This window comes from Pinus tabuliformis, chromosome J, assembly GCF_031772625.1.
Source record: "Pinus tabuliformis cultivar Carrire ecotype Pingquan chromosome J, CPIR1, whole genome shotgun sequence".
Classification (NCBI taxonomy): Eukaryota; Viridiplantae; Streptophyta; class Pinopsida; order Pinales; family Pinaceae; genus Pinus; species Pinus tabuliformis.
The window spans coordinates 968,635,469-968,661,039 of record NC_142295.1 but is presented as its reverse complement, the minus strand read 5'-3'; positions in this window follow the sequence as shown (position 1 = coordinate 968,661,039).

The window sequence follows — 25,571 nt, the reverse complement described above, 5'->3', positions numbered from 1 at the left end:
GAATTTTTGCCCATTTTATTTTTTTTCTTCCCTTTCTTCTTACCACCAGATTTTGATTTGGCTGTAGATGACTCTACAACATGAATATCGGTGGAAATCTCCACGGAAGAATCTCCTGTCGGGGACTCTGGCAAGGTTATGATAGGAGAAGAATTCTTGGAAGACTTCTTATTACTTTTGGTGTTAATCGTACCAATCATACCGTCAGTGGCATGAGACCCTGAAGGAGCTGTAGCAATTTGATTTTGCTTAGGAAGTTCAGGGATTTTCTCGTGTAACGTACCTGACTAAGTATAAACCAAGTCAAGGTACTGTGCTTGAGCAATTACCTACTCCTCAGTAATGACTTCGGCCTTAGCTACATCCTCAGTGATCTTTGGCAATAAGGATTTTACAAACCATTCAGCTAAGATCTTATCTGGAATAAAAACCTTCACTAAATGCCGTCGACGTCTCCATTCATGAATGTGATTTGAAATGTAAGTGGATGTCGACTGCTTTAATGAAGTTAGTAATTCCGTTCCATTGTCATATCTGACTAGCAACTGAAAATGAGTTAAAAGCGAGGTAGCTAACTGACTAAAGTTATAAAAAGTGCCTCGCGGTAACTCAATGTACCACTTGGCCACAAGACCAATTAGAGTGCGCTGGAAAAGCCTTAGATGGATTGAATCATCTGAAATGGAGTTCGACGCACACCAGAGGTGATAAGTCATCACATGGCTCGACGGGTCCTCTCCTGATTTGCCTTCAAACTTAGGAATATCATTAGGCAACTTATTCAGCATTGGCATCCAAAACGCAAGATAATTAATGGGATCATTTGGTAGGCGCGACAAGTTAGGCAAGTCCAAAGTTGCAATAAACGGTAACTGACAATTAGGGTCCCTAAAACTCCGGGTCATGAGACCAGCCCCAGGAGGAGGATATCCAAGATAACTAGGAATAGGAATTGCATTTGGGATATTGTATCCTCCCGGAAAACCAGGATTAACCGGACTGTACTGGGGTTGTTGAGGTTGTTGATATGTGTACCTAGGGTATGGTTAATACTGATAGACTGGCTGCTGCACAGCAGGACCGAATTGGTACTGTCCCTGGTACGGTTGATAAGTAAATTGTGGTTGACTTGTGACAACCGTATTTGAACCAGGTTTTCCTACAGGCATCTGAACCAAAGTTTGAATTGTGGATCCAGACTGAGGTAAAGATGTCTGAGGAGTAGATACAGGAACAGTAGAAACTGGAGCTGTTGATACTCCAGAAGTAGGTGGGGTAGATTGAACAGATGTTGCAGTAGTTGCAGCAGCCGTTTGAGGCGGAGTACGAGGCGTACTAGGCCCAGGCTGAGAAACTACCGAAGGTACAGAAGTTTGAATAGTAGACTAGACAGGTTGCTGGGGTGAACCAGAAACTAAGGGTTGTCCAGTTTGAGATGACAACTGTACATTCGTTTTGCAAGACCTGTTGAGCTTGCGATGGATCCACACTAAATTCATTCCGGGGTACGAACCCATAACAGGTTGAGAATATTGAGGACCATAACCGGGTTGAGGGTAGGGTTGATAATTCAAGGGTACATTTCCCGTTCCTTGAACATATGATTGACCGGAAGGTGGTTGGAAACCTTGGTTCGAGTACTGACCTTGGGGTTGATACCCTTGGGGCACGTACTGATACTGGGGTTGACCTTGAGGTACATATTGAGTCTGGGGTTGACCTTGAGGAACGTATTGTCCCGTAGGTATGTATTGTCCTTGAGGTTGCCCCCCAGTCGATAATTAAGGATTTTGAGGCTGCACCCCAGGCGGTAACTGGCCACCTTGAGGTTGAGGATTAGGAATAGTACCTGACATCATGAGAAGATCTTCTACACTCAACGGTTTAGTACCATTGTTTCCAGTTAATAACCCTTGTTCAATGGGTTGAGGAGATGGTCCCGCAAAAGTACCAGAAAGTGACTGATACCCATAGGGAACAGAAGGACTGCCGTACAAAAAGGATTCTAGCGATTGAGTAAACATGGATGACTGTCTTAACATATTTATCGGAGGATATTAACCTCTAGGTGTTGGGTGATAAGGAATACGAGGTGGTGAAAAACTTAACCCTGGGTTTTCCAAAAAATTAGTCAATGAAAGATACCAAGCACTGCTCCTAGGTGGACTGTAAAAAATTGATTCACACTCCCTTAGGTTGATTTTCAGGGATAGGGATGCCTACTTCTTCTTCCGGAGTAGCAATTTCTTCGATAGCTATAAGTCCAGAAGGAAGATTTTGGGTAATTATTCTTTCTACCCTGGGTGAACCAGGACCACTAGAAGTTGGAGAGGTAAACCCTGATGTTGGAGTAGCAGCAAATTCACTTTCAGGTTCGGATATTTCAGGTTCCTCACCTATATCACTAGTAGATGAAAAGCTACCAGTAACTTCGGAAACAGACACTGATTGTGGATTATAATCTTCTACTAAAGCTTGAAAATCAGGATGTACCACCAAAGAAGACTCTCCTTCTTCAGGTGACCCAACTCTACTGTCTCTAGGAGTTACGAGGGCTCTTAACCCTTCAGGCCGGCTCGGTGAAAACTCAGGAGGGTGACCCCAAGCTCCTCGACAATGGTTAATCCGAGGTTTACCATTTTTAACACGTGAATATCTGGTGTCATTCCCAATGATGAAGGATTGATTCCCACACTAGTTCAGACACGATCTCGTGCTTCTCCTTTAAGAGGAGCTTTCCTAGAGCATAAATTCAACAATTAGATTTTTCTCCTACCGCAAGATACAACTACTTGTTTGTTTTACTGTCTTGGAGAGTTAATTACTCCCTACTCCAAGACACTAGCCTAAGCTATATTGGTGTATCAGAGCCCTAGAAATAAAAATATTACTAGATAGATTTTACTTTAAGCGTTATTTTTATTGGTTTTTGCTTAAGTCAAGAGGTGTGGAGATGAAACTTGTGGTATGAAGACTCAACTCAAAATCACTAAAAAAAAATGCACTTAAGATGATTAAGCAATCTTTTCCCTTCAATGAACTTCTAGTTAGGAAAGAGTTTGAGAATGCAAATACTTGTAAACACAAATCTTTCTTAACAAACAAATTAAAAGAAGAGCTTTTTGTCCTTTCCAATGCACTCAAAACGAGACAACTAGTTATTTTCACAAAAATTTCCCTTTTCGTTCAAAACACTCAACCACTACAAAAACAAACTTTTTCCAAAAGAGATTTTTTATATTTTTTATAAAATACTCAAAACTATGAAAATGACTAATCTTGAGATCTATAAACTATAAAAACCTATTTGAAGTCAAAGCTTACAAGATGTCTTTTTCAAGGATGTTTTACTTAGCTAGATGTAAACTAAGGACCAATTTATGCAGAATCACAAATCAGTCAAAAAACAACCAATTTTTGTTTTCTTTCCTAAAAATGAAATCCAAACTTTTAACACAAGCTTTTTTGAAGTTTCGTAAAGAGAAAACACAAGGTGGATTCCTTAACAAAGGTGGATTTTGCAAATGGTCAGACTCATAAGAAGGCTAGCAAAAACCAAGGGGATCTGAGGTTTCTACAGCTTCTAAGCTCAGAGCTACTACAAGACCAAAATGAAAATCAAACCCAACAACCAAAACTTCTAGGAATTTCACCTAAAACCCTAACACCAATGGAATTAACCTAAGGAAAGCTTCTGACAGGTTATATGTAGGTCTAGGCAGGGGATAATAACATCTAAACAAAATCTAAGCTGACTAACAGAGAAAATCTTAGGTTTTCCCAAATTTTGACAGGGTCCGCAGGCCCACAGTTAGCACAGGTGCAATACCGCTCTGTGCTAAAAGGAAAAGTGCGGATAGGTCCGCACTGTGTCCCAAGCCGAGGGTGCGGTCCTCTCCCAAAGTTATGAAAAACAAAAAATAATCCTAGATCTACTAAATCTACCCAATTCCACACACAACAAGCCAAAAACAGAAACAAAAACACAGTTTCTCAGGTCAAAGTAAAAACAAGGAAAAAATCAAGTCCCCAGCGGAGTCGCCATTTTGTCACATGGAATGAGTCGATCTTGTGGACAAGATAGACCTTCCTAGAATCTAACGATATCTAGTGACAAGCAAGCCAATAAAAAACTATCTTTCTCTAAATATGCATTTATAAACAAAGGCAAATAAGTGTTTTGGCCTACCTTGGGTCCAATGCAAGTTTGTGGAAGCCTCGCTCCTTTGATCCAAATGAGCTCCCTTGTTGCGAATCTGCAAACACAAACAAGCAAACAAATTAAATAGCACCTGAAAAGCCAATATCATAAAACATACTTAACATGAAGATCAAGGAATTCATGAAACAAATGACATAGGACAATTTGTTGAGAAAAATGAATCTGATTGTATTAATTCAAATGAAAGAAGAACTTTACAACCTGTGCCTTGATGCTGTACAAGCTCCTCCCAGGGTCCAACAAGAAGTCTCCTCTACTTTGACAAGTTTCACTCTCTTCCCAATGAAGCCAAAAAGGTATGTGATCTCTCCTCTCAAGCTTAACTAGGAAGTCTCAATTCCACCAGCATTTACCCTCAAAAATGTTCAGCTTCTAACCTCCCTAGCAACCAGCCCAATGCCTTAATTTATAGTGAAATGGAGGGAAGTTACTAGGTCCTCCTTAAAAGGGATAGCTCCTCTCATCAAGGGATTAGCTCCTTCTATTTTGGGATGCATGAACCACCTAAGAGCGACCAATCCACATCAAAATTCCTTCTAGAATAATCTAGAATTAACCCAAAGTGAGTTTTTTAGAATACTTTTGCGCCTTTTTGACTTTCACAGGGGTCCGCACCCACTCCTTTAGGGACAGAGTGGGAAGGTCAGCAGTTTTTGTGAACAGGGGATGCGGGACCGCAGGCAACAGTGAGAGAAAGTGCAAAACCAGAGCTTTGTTGATTTTCAATGTCTTTCTCTCATTTTCAAAGCTTGACTTGAAGAGCTGAGGTATGTGAATTGCTTAGGAGGAGAGTACAAGTGATGATAGACCCATACTGACTGCAAATAATCATGGTGACTATATTTTTGTGTAACAAGAGTGATAAATTTCTCTAGAACCAATACATTAAGTAGGCCAAGGTGTAGTTGAAGAAATTTGGGGTAGACAAGGCCAAGTCGAAGATAGAGGATGCCATGAAAGTGGTACACAAATTTCTATTTTATGTACATAATCCTTGTCATATATAGTAGAACATTAGGGACAATATTCCATTAAGGAGGAAGGGATTGTAACACCCCATCGAACTCTTATTTTGTAATTGTAGTTATGAATTATATTTCTAGAAATAGCTAGCATGGAAATGTTTCTAAGCTTCATTTTTGTAAATGTGTTTTAATTTAACATATTTCCAAAAATCTAAAGAACAAATAAGCCTAGAAGTTATGAGAACAAACGGGAGTGATAGAGAACCACTCCAAAGGCATGGGAAATGTATCCATCTATGGTTGGGAAGCTATGGTGTGTAGAGGGGATGTAGAGAGAGTCATGTGAATGAATGTTATTTGAGAGAGGGAGAGAGAGGGGATGTAGAGAGAGTCATGTGAATGAATGTTATGTGTGTGTGTGTGAGAGAGAGAGAGAGAGATGGTGTGTAGAGGGGATGTAGAGAGAGTCATGTGAATGAATGTTATGCGAGAGAGAGAGAGAGAGAGAGAGAGAGAGAGAGAGAGGGGATGTAGAGAGAGTCATGTGAATGAATGTTATGAGTGAGAGAGAGAGAGAGGGGGGGGGGGGGGGGTGCGATGTAGAGAGAGTCATGTGAATGAATGTTATGTGAGAGCGAGAGAGAGAGAGAGAGGGGGGGGGGGGGGGATGTAGAGAGAGTCATGTGAATGAATGTTATGCGAGAGCGAGAGAGAGAGGACGTGGAGAGAGTCATGTGAATGAATGTTATGAGAGAGAGAGAGAGAGAGAGAGAGGGGGGGGGGATGTAGAGAGAGTCATGTGAATGAATGTTATGCGAGAGTGAGAGAGAGAGAGAGGGGATGTAGAGAGAGTCATGTGGATGAATGTTATGAGTGAGAGAGAGAGAGATAGAGAGAGAGAGAGAGAACAATGTATGATAGTGTATGTGTGGTTGGGAAGCTGGGGATGTAGAGAGAGTCATGTGAATGAATGTTGTGAGAGAGAGAGAGAGAGAGCAATGTATGATAGTGTATGTGTGGTTGGGAAGCTGGGGCTAGGGATGTAGAGAGATTCATGGGAGTGATAGAGAACCACTCCAGAGGCATGGGAAATGTATCCATCTATGGTTGGGAAGCTATGGTGTGTAGAGGGGATGTAGAGAGAGTCATGTGAATGAATGTTATGCGAGAGAGAGAGAGAGAGAGAGGATGTAGAGAGAGTCATGTGAATGAATTTTATGAGAGAGAGAGAGAGGATGTAGAGAGAGTCATGTGAATGAATTTTATGAGAGAGAGAGAGAGAGAGAGAGTCATGTGAATGAATGTTATGCGAGAGAGAGAGAGAGAGAGAGAGAGAGAGAGAGAGAGGATGTAGAGAGAGTCATGTGAATGAATGTTATGAGAGTGAGAGAGAGAGAGAGAGAGGGGGGATGTAGAGAGATTCACGTGAGTGAATGTTATGCAAGAGAGAGAGAGAGAGAGAGAGTCATGTGAATGAATGTTATGAGAGTGAGAGAGAGAGAGAGAGAGAGAGAGAGAGAGAACAATGTATGATAGTGTATGTGTGGTTGGGAAGTTGGGGATGTAGAGAGAGTCATGTGAATGAATGTTGTGAGAGAGAGAGAGCAATGTATGATAGTGTATGTGTGGTTGGGAAGCTAGGGCTAGGGATGTAGAGAGAGTCATGGGAGTGATAGAGAACCACTCCAGAGGCATGGGAAATGTATCCATCTAGATAATTTTGAATTGACCACATAGTCTAGGTATGGGCCCTAAATTCTCATGCAGTGCAATGTATGATAGTGTATGTGTGGCTGGGAAGCTATGGTGTGTAGAGGGGATGTAGAGAGAGTCATGTGAATGAATGTTATGCGAGAGAGAGAGAGAGAGAGAGAGAGAGAGAGAGAGAGAGAGAGAGAGAGAGAGCAATGTATGATAGTGTATGTGTGGTTGGGAAGCTGGGGATGTAGAGAGAGTCATGTGAATGAATGTTGTGTGTGTGAGAGAGAGAGAGAGAGAGAAAAGTATGATAGTGTATGTGTGGTTGAGAAGCTGGGGCTAGGGATGTAGAGAGTCATGGGAGTGATAGAGAACCACTCCAGAGGCATGGGAAATGTATCCATCTAGATAATTTTGAATTGACCATATAGTCTAGGTATGGGCCCTAAATTCTCATGCAATGTAATGTATGATAGTGTATGTGTGGCTGGGAAGCTATGGTGTGTAGAGGGGATGTAGAGAGAGTCATGTGAATGAATGTTATGCGAGAGAGAGAGAGAGAGAGAGAGAGAGAGAGAGAGAGAGAGAGAGAGAGAGAGAGAGAGAGAGATAATGAATGTTATGACAGAGAGAGAGAGAGAGAGAGAGAGAGAGAGAGAGAATGAATGTTATGAGAGAGAGAGAGAGAGAGAGAGAGAGAGAGAGAGAGAGAGAGAGCAATGTATGATAGTGTATGTGTGGTTAGGAAGCTTGGGATGTAGAGAGAGTCATGTGAATGAATGTTGTGAGTGAGTGAGAGAGAGAGAGAGAGAGAGAGAGAGAGAGAGAGAGAAATGTATGATAGTGTATGTGTGGTTGGGAAGCTGGGGCTGGGTATGTAGAGAGATTCATGTGAATGAATGTTGTGTGTGTGTGTGTGTGAGAGAGAGAGAGAGAAATGTATGATAGTGTATGTGTGGTTGGGAAGCTGGGGCTGGGTATGTAGAGAGATTCATGTGAATGAATGTTGTGTGTGTGTGTGTGTGAGAGAGAGAGAGAGAAATGTATGATAGTGTATGTGTGGTTTGGAAGCTGGGGATGTAGAGAGAGTCATGTGAATGAATGTTGTGTGTGTGTGTGTGAGAGAGAGAGAGAGAGAGAGTGCATGTATGAGCTGGAGACAAAGTTTGGAAGAGAGAGAAGATTGCATGTATGAACTGGAGACAAAGTTTTGAAAAGAGAAATGAAGGCAAGCAGGGTTTTAGAGACTATGACTCTAAATATAAGGTGACAAAAAATCTTATGATACACAAAAATCAATATGAAATTGTGAATTACTTGTTTTGGTTAAAGAAGTTTGTGTTTAATTCTCTATCCTGATTTAAGGGCCAGGAATTACTAAATAACTTTTCTGAATTTAATCATGAAAAACATTGAAAAAGGAGAATTATTGAGTAACTATTTCCTTAAATAAGGACTCCCTCTTGTGTTGTGCAAGCCCATAGTAGCATCATTATGAATGGTAACAAGCCTTGGCTTAGAAGGTTGAAAGATATTATAATGATTTCTATGTATGAAGGAGAGTTTCCTTCATGATTCACTACCCTAGCATGAATCTTGTTAAAGCTTCAGTGAGTCTTCCTTGTGTTACGTTGGGTCCAACATAGGAGTGACCAACTACAAGAAAACTACAATGTAGATGATCCTATTATATGATGGAGAATGCATTTTCTATTCTTGAATTTGTAGCAAAGCTTAAAATGATGTATTTATTTCTCTTCAATGAAGTGGATTTATTTTTTCAAAGCTTCATGAATGTTGTCATGTTTGGTTATTGGGTATGTATAAATGATGAATTGGAAATATTGTTTAAATATGTTTGATTACTACTTGTGAATACTTATAAGAATGGAATTTGTATGCAGAGGTATCCATTAAAGTATATTTCCTATAACAGATTTGAAGTATATTGTATGGTTAAATAAAATTCATAAGTTGAATTGCACTCTAAGGTTCTTTATGTATATGTTACTATGAATGACCTTTACTAGGCCTGTTGTGATATTGAACAATTATGTTGTATCCTTATTGATTTTGAAAAGACTTGGAGGTTTCCCTTGATTGAATACCTTGGAAAGGTGTGGAAGTACATTGGTTTGGACAACTATAAAATTTAATTTTCAAATATATTTTAAGGATAACAAAATCCTTGGGTTATCTTAAAGGTGTGCGTATGTGGGTGTATGCTTGTGTGTGTGTGTGTGTGTGTGTGTTTTTATGTGTTTTATTCTTAAGATTTAGGAGAACCTGCTTTCTCAAGAGGTAAGCCAGAATATTTCCCTTTAGATCTAAGTGTTAGAATTAAAGTCTAAATTGTTCATCTTTAGAAGAGTGAGAATAATTCTCATTTAGCTAGGTGAAGTTGTGGATTTGGTCAATGGGTCTCTCTTTGATTTTATTTTGAAGATTTTCCTAGTTTTTGGCAAGATATTAGATGATTTTATGGGCTAAAGGGGATTTAATGTCCTTGGAATTATTTTGGGCTAGTGATTACCATATAAGATTTGGTTTCCCAGTCCTTAAAAATGAGCTAAATATCTATCTGATCTGAATGGAAATTGGAATCAACACATAGTATTCATCCACCCATGGTATTGTAAGTGACTTCCACCCATGGTATTTATCCACCCATGGTATTGTAAGTGGCATCCACCCATGGTATTTTCCCATGGTATTGTGACATCCACCCATGGTATTTATTCACCCATGGAATTTACCCGTGGTATCGTAACCGGAAAAGACTATAGGTAACAAGTCACATTTTGTAAAAGGACAAATGGTACACCATAATGTAGCTTTCACATTTATTCTCCGTTTTAATAAAAAGTTTCTTTGTGGTTTTTTTTATTGGGCGTTCTCCTCTTTTTATTCTAGCAATTCAATTTTTCAAATCTCGGGGGCCTCTTCCCCCAAGATCCATTTCAATTTCTTAGATATTGTGGGTCTGCCCCCAAGATGCATTTCAATTTTTTAGATCTTGTGGGTCTACCCCCAAGATCTGGATCAGTGGTCTCAGAGTAGGTTATGATTCCATGGGAGTGAGGGTTTGATGCATATTTTAGTTTCAAATTTTTTCAGCGATATTCAACAAAATTTAGGCATGTGTTGTGACCTCCACATAACACTTTCTTGGGCCAAGTAGGAATAATTTTTCTTTTTTTTCATTTTTTTGCAGGAATATTTTTGGGTGGCAAGTTTGTAGATAATATCTTAAACATTGGGTACAAAATTTACAAAAACAAATTATAGATCTAGATTCATTGTAAAAAATACCAAAATTCAGAAAAACATTCGACCGAATCGGAGTTCGGATGTGGGACATATCTCTGATTTAAAATTAGCTATGTTGTAGAATTTTTTTTTTTTTACAGCAACTGGTGGACGACGACTGTCCTATCATTTTTTGTGGTTTCTGTACCGAATGTCAGAACAATGATTGTAGATCTGAGCTCCTCTTGAAAAATCACCTAATTTTAGAAAAAATGGGTCGAATTGGAGATCAGGTGTGGGAGATATCAATGATTTAAAACCAACTGTTTTTTTGGGAATGTTTATGATGGCAGAACATTTGCAGTGTGAATTTGAGATTCCAGAGTGACTAGGTAAGGGTTTCCAACACATAGGAATATGAAAAATGGTCATTTTTTTTCCAAAAATAGGTTATAATAAAGATTTTGAGTTATATTGACCGAGTTATGTCCATTTTAAATCTGGAGCAGCATTCAGAGTGGATTCCCTTTGGAGATGTGCCCTCCCACCCCACTTTAGTAGGCACCTGCTTCACATTCATCAGTTTCAGCACATCAACATCCAACTTGGATTCTTTGAGACATGCCCTCGCACCGCAAGCTATGTAGGCACCTGCTACTTCATCAACAATCAACATCACGGTTATGGGTCAATCACACAAAATCCTTCTCATCAAAGTCCATTTTCTAGGCTGCACACTGTTAGTATCATAGTTGGTCATAAGCATTACAAGGTATCGATATCCTCAGATCTTCATTTTTCATTGTTATGGGTCATCCACAAACCCAAACTTCATCAAAGTCTATTTTCTAGGCCACACATTGTCAATATCACAGTTGGTCACAAGCATTACAGGGTATCTCTATCCTCAGATCTTTTTTCATCATGGTTATGGGTCATCCAAAAACCCACACTTCATCAAATACCATTTTCTAGGCTGCACACTGTCAGTATCACAATTGGTCCAAGCATTACAGGGTATCTCTATCATTAGATCTTCATTCATTATGGGTTAACCATGTAAAACCCTTCTCTTCAGTGGCTCTTCATATTCAACAAAGGCTTTGCGGGAGGGAACTTCATGCAATGGGGACCATTACTTCTTAAGGAGGGAGGAAAGATCTGAATGGAAATTGGCATCAACCCACAGTATTCATCCACCCATGGAATTTACCCATGGTATTGTAAGTGACATCCAACCATGGAATTTACCCATGGTATTGTAAGTGACATCCACCCATGGTATTCATTCACCCATGGAATTTACCTGTGGTATTGTAATCGAAAAAGGCTATAAGTAACAAGTCACATTTTGTAAAAGGATAGATGGTCCACCACAATGTAGCTTTCACAATTATTCTTCATTTTAATAAAAAAGTTTCTTTGTGGTTTTGTTTATTGGGCGTTTTCCTCTTTTTCTTATGGAAATTCAATTTTTCAGATCTTGGGGGCCTATCCCCCTAAGATCCATTTCAATTTTTGAGATCTTTGGGGTCTACCCCCAAGATCCAAATCATTATCGAAAGTCTAATCTTTTGGAAATTTGGGGTTTGGATAACATAGCCCCAACCCCTAGTCACATGAGGAAGATGGGGGATATGACCAAGATATTAGCTGAAAAGGGAATGAAAGGGGAAGAAGTCATTAAATATTGGATATTCCTATTATAAGGAATTAACAGAAGTTTGGGTTAGTGGAAGGTTTGGGATGCTCTAGATATTTGGATATCCAAACATCAGGAGTTTTTCTGATTTTTGTTAGTGGGAGAATTGGATGTTCTAGATATGTGGGTATCTTGAATTTCTAATAAATGTACTTTTATAAAAACCTAGATGTCAAATAGGAAAAATCCACAACTTGAAACCCAAACATCCTAATTGCTAAGGATATGTTGACGGTGTTGGAAATCCATCAACAAATAGGGTCTCCATGATGTGAAGTCCAAATTATACCTCACACGATTTGGAATAGGATCCCCATCTAGAGTATTGACCTGCCTACCACATATCCTTGTAGATTTTCCTTGACTACAATGTTCAGCACAAGGGAGTAATACACAAATGTTTTCAGATCATCAAGTGAGTATGCCTTGCAAAATGTTGAGTTGTGGAAAGTATCAAGGGACTTCTACCGAGAGGGAAGAGAAAAGTGGGCCCTTTGAAGACAAATAATAGTACTAATCCAAAAAAGGCACACAAGCATATATCTATATATATATATATCTATATATATATATATATATATATATATATATATATATATATATATATATATATATATATATATATATATATATATATGAATGAATCATTGATCAACCAACGAAATAGTTCACAAGGAAGTGATGATTGTTAAATCAAATAAAACACACCTTCAATAAGATAAGTACCAAAGCCATGGAAATATTTCAATTTCCTTAGTACAGAAGAAAACAACATACATCACAAAAATTCAAAGAATAGTCTAATAATATTCATGACATATGCATTAAAGCGTGCTAGCTTAATGAGCTTCTGAATTAAGTAAAAGCTCCAAGATACATCAACATAGTGAACACCACTAGTCCAATAGTGGAACATTAGAGTAGTCACTTGCTCCTCCAAAACAACTATCTTCCTCTCTAATGCCTAGTAGGAGGAGCCAAGGTTAAAAGTTTGTTGCTTGTACATTGAGGGTGTATTTATAGCAAATGGGGTGATCATTCACCTCCCTTGTGACTCTTGGACTACCCTCATGATTGTTTGACCTCTCTATGACCTTTTGACTTCCTACATGACCTTTCACATTATATGGATGACTTGTGGAATTCCACTTTACGTTACATTTCTCCCATATATAATTTTACATAATCCACAAAATGATGTGGCACATGATTACTCATGACATGACAAGACATGACACTACTGACTTAGATTGCATGATGACATGGAAACCTCAAGCCAATCTTTGTTTTTGCTCTCTTTGATAAATGATGTATCGAATAATTGATTATCTTAAGAGATATGATTTTCTATTTATATCCACCCTGAAAAAGGTTGTGAATCAATATAGAGTCTTCATGAGGTCTTGATCTTTGATATTTCATTATATTATGGTGTTCCTTCATCTTCTCGCCTGATGATCATCTAGTTTATTCAACTCCATAGGTGTCTTCTAGCATGGTCTCCTTCTCCATCTCCTTCATCATCATCCTTTCATAGCATGAAATAATATCTGCAACTCCAACCCACTCATGACATGATGACATCAATCTAATAAACCCTTAATCTAACATGTTTCATGAAATCACTTCTTAGGGCTAGAACTAGTGACCAGTTGAGTGACTGAGTCAGGGATTGCGCAATTCCAAAGGCCAAGGTTCAAGACTAAGGTTTGAGACTGCGCAATGTGAATTTTAGGATGGTTAGGGTCAAAGTATTACGCAATTGAGGGATTCAAGAGCTTAGGTTAGAGGCTTGAGCCTTGAGATTACACAATGCGTAGTTCTGGAGGCCTAGGAAGAGGGACTGTGTAGTTGAGGGACTCAAGGGCTTAAGCAGGAGGGTTGGGACTTGAGACTAAATAGTGCATAGTTCTAAATGCCTGGGCTAATTGACTACGTAGTTGAGGAACCCAATAGGTCAAGCTTGAGGCTTGAAGTTTGCCAATGCACAATTAAGATAGGAGAACAGGCTAGGAGATTGTGTAGTTGAGGGGTTCAAGGCCTCAAGCTTGAGGCTTAGGGATTGAAGTTTCACAATGAACAGTTATAGAGGGAGAAAGGCCAAGTGATTGTGCAGTTGCATAGTTCAGGAGTTCAAGGATGAGGCTTGATGCTTGAGACTGCACAGTCCATAGAGAAGGCTAGTTGGGGCTAAGGATTGGGAAATTCCAGAGCTCAGGGGTGAGGTTTGAGCACTAATATTGTGTAGTGCATAGTTATGGGAGGAAGAAACTACACATTGTGTAGTTCCAAGAGGCAAGTTTTTTTCTCCAGGATTGAGACTACACAATTCGCAGTCCAGGAGGACTGAATGAGGTTGAGAGGCCTGGTCGAGGGAGTTTTCCTAGTTTTAACTAAGTGTTGGATCAGTGAGAGAAATTTGAATAAAATAAATGATTTAACATGATCACCAACTTATTTCACTTAACAACACACCACAGAACACTTAGAACACATGAACAAAATTCTTTCCTCAGTGCGAGTACATTGCGACAACTCACTCCAAGTGCGACACTGAAGATACACTTTGCGACGATAGTGACAACACTTGTGCGACAACGGTTGAAACTTTTGAAATGAGTGTGATACATGTTCACATGATAAGGATGACTCATTAATAGAATATTATCCCTTGAAACAACTAGAACTAGCTTTTGTATAATATGCGACACTTAACATGCTAAAAGACTGCACTTGTGATATGAAGAGAAAAGTGTGACCAACACTTGTGATATGCAAACGACGATGAAGATGACACATACTAGAGTGAAGATAACATGAAAATTCCACTTGTTAAGTTGAAATCTAGCAAAAGAGATAGTTGTAAACATGAAAACGACACTCGTAAAGGTGAAGGTACACAAAAGCGATAGTTTGAAAAACTTACCGAAATGGAAGTACAAACACAAGAAAAGTGAGAGGCTATCAATGATAGTGTGCACTAACTATCAAAATGGGTTTCACATTGCACAAGCACTGTCTTCATGGGATATGCCATGCCTATTCGAGCTTGCGTGAAGGAATGTTTTCATGAATGCATTATAGGTTGGGAATGTGTGAGTAGGTGAGTTCGACACTTACGATCCGAAAGAAAGCTCAAAGACTTAACACAACATAAACTGACCATGAAGTAACTACAGAATGAATGATCACGAGATTCACATTAGTCTCTAAAATCAAAGTGTAGACCAAATTTTGGAGGGTGTTTTTCACAACAACAACACTTGTTGACACATTGGTAGAACTCCAATTTCTCTACTTTGGTAAAATATTATGTACAGGATCTGTTTCCTTAGGTAGTATTCATTCATCATTTGGATTACCCTAATTTCCCCAATTTCCCCGTGCATAAACATATCCCCATCCATTCCTCCTTGGTTGAACACAAACATAGAATCAATGATATCACAACATTTCAAGATGGGAGAAGGGTAATGTGGCACGTGAGCTTCATATTTTCAGAGTATAGTTTTTCATCTCTGGTGTTTCTTCACTACCAGTATGCCTATAACTACCCTGATGGAATCACTTTAGGAAAAAAAACAATGCTCCTCTACCAACGATCCTGAATAGTACCCTAGATGAGTTTCTTGCTTCACCTCCCTACATAGGAAGCCTTTCTTTTCTTTCACCCTTTATTTATTTTATTTTATATGGAATTGTGCAATGGAACTTATTTATTTAGTGAGTGGAAGAGGGATCCCTACTTATTGAGAACAGGAGAGGTTATTCCTTCAGATAAGCATATAAGACCTCTGATTTTGGTTTTCTCATTTAGATTTTCCCCTTTTCCTTCTCTACATGATTGGATAAGCATGGAAAACAATGAACATAAATATCCAAGTGTAGGCATAAACATGGATATCACGGTTCAATACAAAGATTTCCTTGTGTAAGTATCATATTTTTTGTCAGAACATTATCTTTTGAGCCCAAATGGGACACCATTCATGCAAAGTCTCATTAATAGAACAAAAAATAAAATACATGACGTAGCAATAAAACAAAACCAAAGAACAAGTAAAAGGAAGCTAAACCAAAACATGATGTGAGACCAAAGTCATAAAACATGAGACAAACTACAAAAAATGAGAGTCGCATGAATTTGTAGGTAAAATAATATGCATCTAGAGCTAGTCATATCATACCACCTAGAAGGTCAGGATCACATATAATGAAATTTACAGTGGAGCCACTACATTTGTCCTGACCCGAAATCACAAAGATACAACCAATTAAAATTGATATAAAAAGGCATGCAATAGAAAAGATAAGAGCTTAAATGACTTCCATAGAAAATTGAAAGTCTTTCCTGTCAGTAGAAAAATGTGTCATAGTCACTACTTCTACCCAACTTGCGATCTTATCTTCTCAATGAAAATTATAAATAGCCAAACATTGAAAGCTTCTTGTGAAGGCACCTTCATCTATGTCATCCTTCTTACTAAGCATGAGAAAATACCAAAAATTATTATTAGCAAAAGGGAATGCTGAGTAGGATGCTTCCAATAAATCATAGATTGGATCATAAAATTCAAAGCAATCCTCTTGAAAACCCCACAATCTTTGAGAAGATAAATTTTCAATTAGAAGCACAAGGTCAAGATGAGAATCTTGTGAGGGAAAATGGATCTGATCATATTTAGCTATCATGTCAAGAGAGTGAGGACCTGACATAACCATCAGCAAAGGTTGAATTTCCTCAACTACTTGACAATAGCTGAATAGGGAGATGTTAAACCATAAATATAAAAACATGTAAGAAAATTGTCATTGGATGTCCTAATGAGAAAATGGTAAGTTGAATAACAATCATTAGATCTAGAATCATGACTAGATGGGTTGATTAAAGCATCAAATTCCCAATTTGTAGTTAACAAATATAAATCAAATTGAATGGCTCTACAAATTCTCTGAATAATAGAGTCAAATTCCTCACGTGTCTAATGTGACAAACTATTTTCCTGTAACTGGTGGAAAATTGTACAAGAATCGCAATCATTGAAATAATTGAAAAGGAATGATAGTATAGTGAACATACAAAACTATTGAGGATGTAATGCATGAAAAAGAGGAACCTAATTTAATGAAAAACTCAAGCACTTTCTAACACTCAAGAGGATTTTTTCCTTCATGAAGACATTCACAAGAAATGCTAGGAACTGATTATTCACCATAGCACTCAATAGATATGATCTCTTCAGCCAAATGTAATCTTCAAATTGATCACCCTTTTGATTTCGTATATTCGCAAAAGGTATAAACTCCAAACTCAAATTTGATACAAGAGATCTATATGAGGATGAATTCACTACAGTAGTATGATTAGAAACTTAATCTCAAGAAGTAGGAAAATTGTAACAAAAAATTCCAAAATCTATCAAGAACAAGTTTGCATCGAGCAAAATAATATGAAAGAAATAATTCTATGAGAAAATCCAGATCTCACATGGTTCAGGGAATTTCATCGAGATCACAAGAACCTAACATAACCATTGATGAGATTTGAAGTGCCTTGAACTCCTTTAAAGTTTTGGAACTTTGAAAAGATAGATAACAACCTTTTGTAAATTGATTTATATCACAAATTGCATGTGGAAAACTGCTATGGAAAATATCACCATCATTAAGATGGCATCCATCTACATCATTGGTTTTATCATATTTTACAACTTCAACAAACATATTTCTCAAGTCATGACATTCTTTTGATCGCAAGTCTAAGGATGTATGAATCAGAAAAAAATCATGATCACACTGATTCAAAGGGTTTCCCTTATACAAAACAAGAGATGATAAGGGATGGAATGGATGCTTTATAATTTCATCGCTTTTTTCTTCATCATGGATATTCTCACTATTTTGTGTCATTTCCATATTCAACTCATAAAATAACAATCTTGAAGATCAGAGAGTGTCCATCGCAAGTTGATGCATTACAAACAGTAGGGCAGAAAGGATAGGGAGGGAAGAAAAAGAAGTGTTCATAAGTGAATTTTATTTAACCGAAATATATTTAAGATCTAAATATTTTGAAAAAAAATCTTCTTGAGAAGATTAAATATGATTTGGTGCACTTGGGCATTCATCATCATATATATCAGCAGAGTCATCCTCCTTAGAATGATTGTTTCCCAAAACTTCAGATAGATTACGAGAATTGATTGCATTTTATTGACGACTGAGATTCTATATTCATTATCAATGAAGAGTGAGGAATCACCAGCTTCACACAGGGTATTTTGAAAAAGAGAAGAAATATTGAAAGAATATTCACATTTCTACTATTCTATTTGTGAAATGTGACTACCTTGCACCTGTTCGTTGCGCAGAGTTTGAAGAGATTAATTAGGCATATCAAGGGAAAGTGGGTCATGAGAAAGAGATGGTAGAGGATGACAGGTATCCAAATCATATTCAAGATTTAAATTATGAGTAATCATATAATCTTGAGGAATGGAGATAGTAGTCTTCACCATAGGCTTCATGAACCATTATGGGATTTTGACCATGGGATTTGAATCATGAGAAGAGAGAGGAGGATAGGAAGATGGATTAGGAATTTTATTTGTAGATTTACTAAGTTTATTATCATTGCAAGGAGGCACCCACATCATAACTAAAAAAGGAGGAGGACATGGAACAAAAGGAATAGCAAGTTCCTCCTCTGAAATCAGGGGTGACTCATGATTTACCAGAGTTGGGAAAGCAAAAACATCGCGTGGTTTGGAGTCACCATGTAAAGGGATATGAACCAAATTCTCAAAATTTTTCTTGAATAAATCCCAATACATGTCTTATTCAGGAAACACATAGCATAAGTGAAGGAATCTATTAGAAAAATCATCAATTATTTCATTAGGTTCCATTCTAGGCTGATTGATTCTTTTATAAACATCTTTGTAATCATACATGTCATAGGCTTGATGAATCTCCTTGAGGAAATGATGAAAATAATGGATGGAATCACATGGTAAGTTATGACACAATCGCTTAACATGACCTTCAAGGGTGAGGAAGAAAGTGACACATGCAAAATCTTCATCATCAATTTTGTAATATTCACAAAATTTAAGAAAATTAGAGATGTGCTTAGTTATGGATGTTCCATCCTCACAATCAAACTTCAATTGAGACAAGTGATAAAGAGGCTCATCGGGGATTAAAATTTTACAAAGTGATATGTTAGAAAAACACCCTGGGAGTATGATTTCATGATGGGCCATTTTAGATAAGAGATTCTGTTGACGGTGCTGGACTCGCCAACATGTCAAGAAGTCCAAATTAGACCTCGGACCCTTTGGTGTAGGAGTCCCAGCAGTGGGTTGTACGGTAATTCCTTGACTGCAATTTCACACAGAGGTAAGTAAGATGACTTTTTTGGTAGCAATGTTGTGACAGCTATAGTGAGTCAAGGGAGGTGCACGAGAGGTTCTAACACATGTGGGTTTAGATGAGTGCGCCCTTTGGCAACCTATAATAATACTCTGATGGGAAGGGAACACATGAGCGAAGATACATCACAAGTTGGAAATCCAGTTAGCTAACAATCCAAAGTGATGGTTAAACCAATCAACACATTTCAGTAAGATACATACATACTTATATCGAATAGTCCATACATGCATGCGTAAGAAAACATATACATATACCATTTAGAGTAAACAAGATAGTTGGAATACAATATGACATATGCATGAAACATGCTGGCTCTTATTATATAAAGAAGTGTAAGTTCCAGTCATACAATACATCCATTTCCAACTACTAGTCCCAATAGTGGAACGTTACAACCACATTCACCTGCTCCTCCAAAGAGATGTACTAGCTCCGTGCAATGGAGAGGCCAAGGCGCATTACGATATTGTCCAAGCTCTCTCCAAGATAGTCTTATCAGAAGCTTTGCTCACCAAAAGCCTCTACAATGAGTTATGAGGGACTATTTATAGAAAAGGGTGGGGTGACCCTTGACATTCCCCTTTGTGACAATTCAACTACCCTCATGACTCTTCACCTACTCTATGACTATTACGTCCAACTATTGACACTTGAATTACACTTGACATGACTTAACATTACAATGAACATGTACCCATGTGAAACAAAATGACTTGAGAAAGCCATGCTAGACATCACTTTGACTTAGACAACCATGGATGTCCAACTCCTCAATATCCTCATGCTGATCAATAGTAACATATTGATGCCAAGATCGGTAGTCCTTGCTGGTGTCCGCATGCTCTACAGTGACATCCATTTGAAACCTGACTCTTGCCTCCATAACATTTGGGTATGCTTCTCAGGCTCCTCTGTCTAACTCGTCTAAAAGCATGTCCATCATTGTCTTCAATGTGGCCAGACTAGCAAGATACTTGTGCATGATGTCTGCACTAATATGCAAGTCTGGGCTGGTGGGAGTATGCATCAACTTGTTGAAGTATGAGTCAAGATGTAGTCGGACCTGTTTCTTCGTCTTCACTTGGGTTAGAGTCCCAATAGATGGGATCACATGTTTGCACACCATAACATCCATACTCTTGAATACTTGTGCATGGGAACCCTATATGCTAGTGATGAGCTATGGGAGCTCTTCATAGTTCCGGATCTAACTCCGGATACGTGCCTTCAACTCGACCGCATTGGCCTCATCATCTTAGGCAAGTGAAGTGGGGCTCCCTTGTACTTCACCATCCATGTTTTCATGTCATTGACAGTAGCATGCAAGTTCATCAAGATTCATGCTCTTCTAGCACATCACTATTGTCACATGTTGAGATGGATGATTGCCTTGTGCATGGTACCAAACGTGAAGTACAATGCTTGCATAACTTTGTCAAGGGAAAATACTTCATCTAGTATTTCCTTCTTCAATTTAGCTCAAGCGGACATCATCACCAAATCTCCTCCTTGCTTGGTCGTCTGTAGTTCCTTCACCATTCACTCATTCTTAGCTATCAGAAAGTGGACACTTGAGCTAGTTTCTTTGGCATACACTCTGGTTGCCTTGGCCAAGGCTGTTGGATGTTTGCGCACATTAGTCACGATCACTCGTTCCTAAACTTTTGCATGAGATGTATGATCCTCTGGAGTTGAAACTTTGTGAGACTGCACAACTCTGTGTTGAGATTCGTCGAATGAGATGTTGTGCATCTCCCCTTCTGGCTCATCACCAAGGATCTCAGTGCCTTCTTGGTCATTCGAGACTTGCTCATCATCTGGATGCATTGAAGTAGGTGATTCGACATATTTGTGGTGAGGCATGAGGTCGGTGTCCTATTCCAACTCCTGCTTCTACATGTCTGCATCCAACTGTTGAAGTGCTTGTTCTATCTCATGAGCGAAGTATTTCTCCTGGGATGGTTCACCATGTTCACTTGATGCTAGCTATTCTGAAGAATCAACTACTTGTACAGGTGTTGCTTCATCTGTTTGCACATGTTGCGACCCCTGCTGTTTTTATTGTTGCTGCGCTTCCCTGTCCTGTTTGCACAAGTCTTGTTCGTTTCGGAGTTGCTCCCTCAGCTCATGCAACTCCCTATTTGCTTCTTCCATTATTCTCTTATCCCTCTTCCTTTATGTGATTCACATGTCGCGTTAGTGCCTCTTTTCCTCTATAGCCATAGCTTCTTTCTCTACCAATGAATCTACTCGAAACTTGCAGCTTTTCCCCTCCTCCATGTGATCCACAATCTTCCTCTTACCTTTGTCATGCACTAGTATGCTTGCCTCTACTACCACTGTTGCCACTGTTGCTACTATTGTTGTTGGTGCTCTGTGTGTTTCTGCTTCATGTTGCTTTGATAACCACTCCACAGTGAAGCTGACCAATTCATTGGGTCTAGAGAAACTGTAACAATATCTCCATGGGTCCTCCTTGTCCCAATGACATGCCCCGTGGATCTAGTTGAACTAAACTACCATTGTTTCTGGGAAAACTAGTATTCCTAAAGAATGCTAGCCCTCTAGGTTTGACAGCTACCCTAGAAACAACAGTTTAAAGCAATTCAATGATTTCTTCCATTTGTAACAGATAAGAGAAAGATAATGGAACCAACCTAGAACTTCTGCTTAATCCCTTGCTTGATCTCTCTCCTCTTTGATAGATCCTACAACTCCTCCCCATACTTAACACACTTGGAGAGTACCTGCACAAGTACAACAACAAATAACCATCAAAGCATCATGATCTATTAAAACATAAACATTACAGAATCAGATATATAATGAATAAATGATGGCATTCACAAATGATAACATTCACAATTGCACAATCATATGGAAGAAAACTTGAAGAAATTTATTAATAGAAGGGAGAATTACAATCCAGTTGTCTGATCCAGCATCATCCTCCCAGCTTCAATCATTCTTCACCTCATGAAATAGCAAGATCACACGAACAAGAATACAATGCTCTCTCCTCAATTACAAACTATCATCACTTCCTTGCAAATCACAACATTTCAGCCTCTAGATCTCTTGGATGAGGGATCCATTTATAGATGTGTGCAAGGGTGTGAGTCATCCATGGGGTTTGATTAGTGTCATTCCATTTATTACAATTGGTTCCACAAGAGAAGGGATTGGATATTTTCTTAGATCCATTATTCATCCTTGGGCGAATTCAGAGAGGCAAGTGGCACAGGAGAAGTTTCTAGAAGATTCAATGAGAAACCACTTAGCAAACTGTCCCAGAAATTTTTCCATCCTCACCCATCACACCCTATAAAAGGCCTAAATAGTATGCATTGCACCCTGGTAGTGTACCACTCAGTATGCATCACATTTTTCCAGTGGATCAGTCAGTATGGTTCAATTTAGGCAATTTCTGGATGGTTTCTCAAATGGAACTTTTGGGGAATGATGTATTCAGATGACTATGTTCTTTTAGGGTGTGAAACAACTCTTTTAGGGGTTGATGAGCCCTAATACAACGACATATAATCTTGGGGTTGATGTGCCCAAATATGTCTATAACAACCATGCAGTGATCCTTCACAATACAATGTGGGTCATGCAGATTGTAGCTTCGGAGGTCAAACGGGTACTTCTTCATTAGTTATGCTTCGACACCCGCTTACTTGATACTCTGAATCTCATATAACCCAATATGTAATGGAAGAGCAAGCCAAGGTGCCTTCTTCTTCTGGTGCAGTCTAGCTATCAATATTATCGAGATGGATATGCTACTTCTTGCATGAAAAGTACGTCCAAGGAAAAATTTAGTACAACATGTGGAGGCCTCTCCACACCAAATATTCAAATGAAGGTGTCAGACAGTGAGGCATACCAATCTTCAATGCCTACCAATACCTCCATTTCTTCCTTTGACAAGAAAGGTGGATCCTGTTCGAATATCATCTTTTACACTAGGGTGACAAAATGATCAAACAACCGTGTGATTACTCCTCTGAAGCTCCATTCAGACAATAACTTGAAATATGTGTTTACAGCAGTCTCCGTAAGTGACCATGCCCACTCCAAACCTAGGAACTCCTGCCGAGCATAGACTACATCTAGGATGTAGGCAGACACGTAAATATCTGCATGCATACCTTCGGGTGACTGTCGAGCCTTCATTACTTGTTCCTTCAACTGATGAGCCAATATGCCGAACCAGTAACATGGTTTTCCTTCTCTTGCTTCTTGGTCCAATGCAATCACCCAACTCTATGGCAAGGTTTTTGTGCTTGCTTGGCAACACAATCGACAAGAAAATATGACCAAGTATTGATATGCCTTCCGTAGTATCTTCATCTTGTAAATCTGGTTGGGTGTCAACTTGAATCGAGCCGACTCCTTTACCCAATTCTTCATAATGTCTTTGGAGTGAGCACTATTGTTGGGTAAACTGAATGGAGTCTTCATGATAGTCATGGGCTCTGACATATGATACATATCAAGGAAAATTTTAAGGATGAAATTTTTTCTTGAACTTTAAAAACATTGGCGAATCTCACTAATCCCTAATATGCAAACTATAAAATGTTTATTGATATATTTGTAAAATTATTCAAATTTATAATGATTTTATATATAGTCTCTATATAATGTTGGCGATTTTTAAGGTAAAATAATTTTATATTATAAAATTTGGGCGAATCGTATTTTATAAAAATTGGAAATTGGCGAATCTTTTTTGTGGAAAAATCATGGAAAATTAGCCCATTGGGCGAACATTAGCCCCTAAAATTTTCCATGATACATATCATCATAATCTTGTTCCTAGAAGGTTGCAAGTTTCATCCTGCTGACACTACTTAAGGTCATCATCTCGGGATCAGTGTGAGAGACGATCCAGTGTATCATTTCCACGCATGGGAACATGGGGTATCTACATGCAATCCAGTGCAAGTCAGACTTGTGAATGTTCACGTAAACTTGACAGTCTTCAAGGTCTTCCTCAAAAGTTCCTGCAAATGCTTCATTGACCTCTTTCCACTTCAGTTTGATGTCCCTATCTAGATACAACTTTGTATCTTCATAGATTGGTAGACTAGAGGACATTCGCTCAACTATTTCTGCAACTGGATTTCCATTAGTGTCCTGTGATCTTGCTCTCTTAGAGGCCATTGATTTGGTACTGCTAAGAGACAGATGAAGACCTGAAAGATCTGAAGACAAGAAACCTGCATGCTAAGAAATCTGTTAGCGAAAACCAAAGCAACTTTGGGGAATGACACAACACATACCTCGGATACTGACGGGCAAGATTACGCAATTTCTTCTAGGAGGCTGGGTGTCTAGCTGCCAAAACTATGAAAAAGGAATACTGGGTTGTCTATAAGGAAAGAAGGGTTATTGGTTTTGTGCAATGCACAATCCAGACTGGCTGCTTGTTGCTAGGATTGCGCAATGCACAATTCGAGTTGGGAGTGATTATAGGCTCAGGGACTGCATTGCGCAATTTTTGGGCCAGCAATCATTGTCCCTTAGAAATGCACAAAACAGTCCTGGAGGATAGTGCTGGGTAGAAATTCACATTTCTGGAGAGGAAGACAGAGCCTTCCTTCCCTAGATTGCGCAATGTTGTCTCAGTGAAGGCAGAGTCCGGGCCAAGGTTGGCCAAACTCGCTGACGGGCAACTGAAAGAAAATAAGATAGTGAATGCATGGTGACACTAAGTGAAATTAGAAGTGATTGACATTACATGCAAACATGAATGAAGGATTCAGAAAACAGATCAACATGCATGTGGGTGAAGCGAGTCGTCGAATCGGTGACCGTTCATGCAAAACAGTTTCATGCATGCGACAATAGTAAGATAGAAATTAAAATTGAAATAGAGCTAGGACAAGCTAGTATACATGTAAACGACATCGATCGTTTAAATAAATCAAGCAAACAACACTCACACAAGCGAATACACAAAAAGCAACAGAAATGATGAAAAAGACAAGTCGAGGCCACTTACTTGTGAATAGATGAGATGGATGTGTTGAAGAGTCCTGGATGTGATGTGGGATGTAAAATCTCCAAGATCTATGTGAAAGAATCAACTTTGATGCGTCGAATAAATAAGCTTTGAGCTCATGACATGCATGCCACAAATCTAGGAAAAAGTGACACTTGGAGTAAAGTTTCTAGAACAACTTTGCATGTAACCTCCAGCTGGTAAAAATATCTCCATGAATCATGGGATTCCTTTTATATGTTTCATTTTTCTATTCCAAGAAAAAGCAAACCATGCATGCAAGTC